Source organism: Lepisosteus platostomus, chromosome 1 (assembly GCF_059453375.1).
Source record: "Lepisosteus platostomus isolate fLepPlt1 chromosome 1, fLepPlt1.hap1, whole genome shotgun sequence".
Lineage (NCBI taxonomy): Eukaryota > Metazoa > Chordata > Actinopteri > Semionotiformes > Lepisosteidae > Lepisosteus > Lepisosteus platostomus.
The window spans coordinates 58,740,834-58,746,833 of NC_142611.1; the positions used below are offsets into that span (position 1 = coordinate 58,740,834).

The 6,000-nt window shown below is 40.5% G+C and overlaps 1 protein-coding gene across 1 annotated transcript in view; it reads right to left on the minus strand.

Moving 5' to 3' along the window:
- fbxw7 (F-box and WD repeat domain containing 7) overlaps positions 1-5,441 on the minus strand; it is a 214,251-nt gene extending 208,810 nt beyond the window's left edge. Inside the window, exon 1 of the mRNA XM_088633187.1 lies at positions 5,031-5,441. The gene's annotated coding sequence lies outside the window, so the exon portion shown is untranslated. The remainder of the gene's footprint in view (positions 1-5,030) is intronic.
- Positions 5,442-6,000: the final 559 nt, after the last annotated feature.

Sequence of the window (6,000 nt, forward strand, 5' to 3'; positions counted from 1 at the left end):
TAACACTTCTCACTTGCTGTGAAATATCCTTTCATATTCATCATGTAGGTCCTAATAAAATCATTTAGTAGGCAAATCCCATGTTTATCTCCCTTAATTTCTATAATTATTATTTTGGAAGACGTTTACGAGACATTATACACGGGCGTTTATTCTAAAGGAAATCATGTAATATTTTGAGGTATATAGTTACTTTGTTGTGTATACTTGTGTTTGCTTTTACTCAGAGTTTGTCTTACCATAATAGCAGTTTTTGCCATTATTTTTGCTGGAAAAGTTACTGAAAAGACTTCCCTCAGCAGACCACTTGGCAACTTGCAAGGAAACTGTTGATTAAGATCCACTGGTGCATGTTCAACAGTATTCCCTTATTGTCATCAACTCATCTTTTAAATGTTCAGAAATCTCACTGAAAATATTTATGACAGAAAAATACTTTCAACTAAAAGATCCAATGAAGTTATAAACTTGCAATAGGACATGGCAAAAAACAGAAACAAACAATAGCAAGCAGCACATTTATAGGATAGTCTTGACGCATAACAAAACAACAGGATTAGAGGCCCCATCCAGGTTTTGATCCACAAATGTCCAGAAATGAACTGACCTTCCCATTCAGATGATAACTGATACGCATATCTTTCCTTCTCTTTCCTAGAAGAGCAATTACAAACAAGAGGAGGACACCTGGCCCATTAGTTAGCTAATAAGTAATTGATCCCAGGACCTCATGCAGACATTTCTCAAAACAAGTGAGAGTATCAGCTTTAAAAATATAACTGGATAGCTTGTTCACACTCCCACAAATCTCTGTGTAAGTGCCTCCAGTTCTCGGTTTTATCTTCAATTCCCCATAGCTTCTGCTTGTGCTTTCTGGTTCATGTTTACAAGTTTACAAATACAAGTTTGGAAAAAAGCATACTTTGCCCTTCAACAATTCGGAAATGGGTAAATCTGCACACTTTTACCCAATCTTTTCTGAAACTGTGCTCACTCTTAAAATATAATGCAAGATGTTTATATGTGTTGTTTAATTTACTAAGCACTTTAAAAGGATCAACTTATTCTATAAATTGCAACATAAAACATTTTAAAAACATTTCATATACCTACAGTATGTAGTAGAATGCCCTTTCATTTTTAATCAGAACCATCCAGTCCAAGAGTTTCAAAAGCTGGAAATGAGCTGTATGGGTTTCCATTAAAAATGAATAATAATGCAAAAACCTGTGGATAGTACCGAAATTCAAATCTTAACTTTGCTACCAGCACACAAAGTTAAGTGAAATGTCACCTTTCCAGTGACGGTTATGAGATGCAAAAAAGTGAAGGAAGTAATTATTGTTAAACATTTAACTTATACGCTCAAAAATAAGACTTAGTATGCGTCACAACAAATAAAAAAAGAAGAAAGAGGCCTTCTGCTGACTTTACGAAGGCTGTGGAGGCAATAGTATTTTGAACCATAATTACTGAAAGGTCACTTAGTGTCTTGCCTTTTATTACACTGTCACTGTCTGCAACAGCAGTGCATAATGGAATAGGATTACAAACTACTGAATGCTCCTACCTTTCCAACAGGAATTTATGATACAGCCTATGAGAGCACAGAATTGTGTATGAGAAGGCAGCAGCATATTAGAACATCACGCATCCGTCTTTTAACTGCTTTGTCCAGTTCAGGGTCGGGGGGGTGGGGGGGCTGAAGGCAAGTAACAAGCACAAGGTGGATATAACCTGGACAGCACCACAGTGTGTCTGTGTGTGCCCTTATACCTGGGCCAGTTTTCCCAGAAGCCAATTAGCCTTCCAGTATGCATTTGGACTGTGGGAGAAAACCCATGCAAACATGGGGAGAACATATAGACTCCACACAGACAGCACCCCAGGAACTCAACTCCAGGGCCTCAGCTCGACAGGACAGAAATGCTATTTACTGCGCCACTGTGCAGCCCGTTATTAGAACATCAGCTTTTCCAAATGAGTATAAATAAGCATGTCTGTTGTGAAACTGGCAATTCAAGAATTACTCTAAGACTGTGGGGCCAACACCACTACACCGCAGAACAGCAATGATCAACTGCTGCATATGACACACCTCATATGTGTAAAGAGAATGTATTTCAACTGATAGATTTGTTTTTTTACTGGCTCTGGCAGAACCCAGGGGTATAAAGCCCCACATAAATCTCATTTCGAAGCAGATAATGATAGTCAGGTGACTGTCAGAACCATAAGCATGGTAAAGGCCTGTTTCTCTGTTCAAAAAAGTGAGACAAGTGCATAAAACAGTTATGCAAGTTTTCGTGACATCATTTGCAGAAGATGTATATATACACACCAAACCATATTCCAGTCTTTTTAAAGCAGAACCTGCCTTTTCTAGAGAAAAATAAGTGGTGTGTGAGCTGTTACAAAGAAAGCTAGGAAGGACACAAACAGCTTGATGTCAGCGCCTTTTTTTAACTTTTTATCCATCATCTATAAACATCCCTAGCTGGATCATTTTTGTATACACATTTGGAAGTGATGTACATTACCATCAGTGTAACTATGGGATACATGTCTAACTAAACACTTGCAACTACTCCTTCAGCATGAAAGACTCAATTCAAAAGAAATCCAGAAAAATAGGAGCAACATTGTTGGTCAAAGCAAGTAAAGAAGAACAGTTAATTCTGTGTCAATCATGAATTGATTTTTTGCAGCAAAGCATTAACAAACACTTGACTTACAAATATATACGGATTTGCGAGCCTATCTCCATCATTTAATGTAAGCATTCTTGACAAATCCTTCATTATTGCATGACTAAGTGGGTTAAATACAGACAGGTACCTAAGAACCTAAGTATTTCTTAAAAGTGGAAGTTTTTTTTTCCTCTCTTCTCACAAGCCTGCTAAAACATCTTAGTTATGAAACAGTTCAACAAATTAAGCGAAGTCAGTGCTTACACAAGGTGCAGAAGCCAGACAGAGACACAGCAGGTCACTCAGCGCGACAAAAACATCCCACTCCTGAAGTCGAAGACTCTCATCCCCGGATATTTGTATACATTTTGCTTAAGGGCACACCGCTGTGACGCTGCTCTTGAAAGTTTATCTTTCACCCTCTCAAGGCGAAAGAAGACTACACCATGAGACACTCTGCTCCAAAAGCCAGACTTTTCAGTCCTGGTGTGCTGAGAAAATTCACCCCAGAAGCAAAAACACATCCACACAATCGTGACGGCGACTGAAGGCGCACAGCAGCATGCACAAAACACACTTACGTGCCAACGCAAGCGAGGTATAAAGCGGGAGAGAGCTGGTCCAAAAGTTCACACTGCCGAGGAGCGATTCGTTCCGTTTCAAAATAAAGCCGTTACCATGTAACTCGCCTTTAGATTTCGCAAGTGCATTTTCGGTGTCTGAAATGCTGAAAAAAATGCGTTTAACATGTTCAAGCTGTATACATGTCATTTAAATACCTCGTAAATGAACGGTCCGGTAGTGCAGCTCACTCCTAGATTACTTTCCAGAGGGGACACCTAATACAAAACAGACCAACCAGAAAGCTTTGATTCCCAAATTATTGTGCAAGCTGAGGGATCACAAATGCGTTGTTTATGGAAAAATAATCTTTGTTTGCTGAGAACTGATTACAATTGCATACTTCGAGTGAATAAAATAAATCCTAAATCAAAACCATTTCTGGGGTAAAGAAAATATAGATATTAACGCTTTTGTAAGATGTACAGCATGCAGCCACCGCAGCTAAACTGTTACAATCGTTTACCCATGGCTTCAAATATCTGTGCAGTTAGGGGAAATACAATTCTGCTTGACGATGGTCATTTTGAAGTGCTTTCAAGATATATTTTATATTTTATATTTTTAATATTTTGCAGACTTGAACGTTCTTGGAGAACAAACGGGATTCCTATGCAGAATTGTTTTCTGGAAGGTGGATATACACCCCCCAAATAGCGACTGTCTATACCGTAGGTAACGTGAGACAGGGCTATATAATTTATTCATTATTCTCAGGTCACGGTTCTAAACTCTCTGTGACGCTTTAAGAAGGCTACAGAAGTGACTCGTAGTAGCTAATGGTAAAGCTAAATTAGACTAATCAAAAAAATATCATTAAGGATTTTCCAGCTAGAAAAAAGAATCGATGCTTTCTTGACAGAATGCATTAATTATTCGGACTTGAACTGCAAACGGAGCACCGAAATCAGCGTGAACTTTTTTTTTTTGTTAGCGTGTAAAACTAAAGAGCGTGTCGTGGGACTCGCAACTGCTCCCATTGTGCAGGAGAGTAACTTACTACCGCATGTGCTCCTGTCTGTGCTGGAGCTGCCGCTCCGCATCACTAACGACTCCGCTCTCAGCCCGGCAGTGCCAACAGCAATCCGCGCCGGGTCAATTAGCAATACTGCAAAACAACTCCGTGACAAGGGGGGAAGACTCAGACCTTCCTGGTTTTATTCTGTTCCAAAGCCCAACGCAAACCCACATCCAGACGCTGCAGAACTTGTAAAGGTAATTAGTTGCTGGCGGTGAAATGCCAAAAAGATCACTTTCCAAAGAGCGATTACATACACCAGTTATTTTTAACCGTAGAGTGATGTAGAAACCACCAAAATGAGAAGTTCTGTCATGACCACACCGAGGAAAACGTATACCAAAAGCACTTCCAACGTGAATTGAATACTAAATGAGGACTTTTGTACGGGGCGACATGCACACTATTCACTTTTTTTTCGGTAGGTTCCCCACAGGTTAGCACAGAGAAATAGCATGCACCTCCTATAAATGTACACTTCTAGAGCTCTGCTTGCCCTACCTTGACCTTTTCAGGACTCGGACCCGTTTAAATAAGCGGTTTCCCTCCGTCCTTGCTCGTATGGAACTCGGTGGATTAGAACAAGAAGCTCCCAACTGTCCTTTTCCAGAGAGCCCTGGCCCTTTCCTGCTAGCACTGACTTGCGCTAAGGTATTTGCCTCAGATCACCACTTTCATTTTAGAAGAGCAGGTTTATTTACCTCCACAGACGGACACGGTCGACCAAGTGGGGCCTCTTCGATTTCTTTAATATCCGAGCCCCGAGGAGGCTCCCCCTGCTTTGGGTGAAACACCGATGATGGCCGGTGAGGCTGCTGGTCTCTCTCCGCTCCTTTTTTCCAGCGGGTTACCCTCCCTTAGTTGTAATACACACTCTCCTTGCTTTTCAACTCTTTCTCTCTTCGAAGAAAGCTTTCCGTGAGTCCTCCGCCTGCCTTGCTCCCCGCGATAGGCGAGACCTACTGTTGCTCTCTACTCCCGGACCGCTGTGACTGTCCGAGTCCGCTGAGAAGTGACGGGGAGTCGGAAGGAAATAAGACACAGAGCTCGCTACTCTCCTCCTCAGCGCTTCTTTTTACACCGACACACTCCAGAGATGTTGAAGGCGCAAAGAGATGATGTCAGCTACACAGCTCGATAGCAACCGCTTCTACCCTCCCTTTTTCTCTCTCTCCTGCTTTCTCCTGGCGCTTGAATGTGACCTCACACTTGTACGACTTCCAGGGCTCCCTTTTTTAACCTTAATCAGGGAATCTTGAGTCAGTCAGGAAACATGTCCAGCATATTCAGACGTGTGAGTAGTGTTATTGTTTATCCTGTCAGTTTCGCCGGCTAAACAGTGTTTCGATTATGTTCTTTTTGGGTCGAAGATTTTGTTTCCTTAATGTAAGTAATTCTACAATAATTAGCTATATAACTTACGTTGTGAACATTTAATAATGTAGTCTTCTTAGACAATAAATAAATCTAACGCATTTCATCTGCCTTTCGTCAGATAGAAAATACACGTTATACTGGTTTTATCTGCTATAACTTTTTTGCATATTATTTTATTCCACTTTTAGAATGGAGTTATTCAGTGTCATATCCTAAACACTACTTAAGCACAAACCGTGATAACATATACGACAATATGCAGTTTCATCTAACCTTTTAAGTTTTAAATTTGTA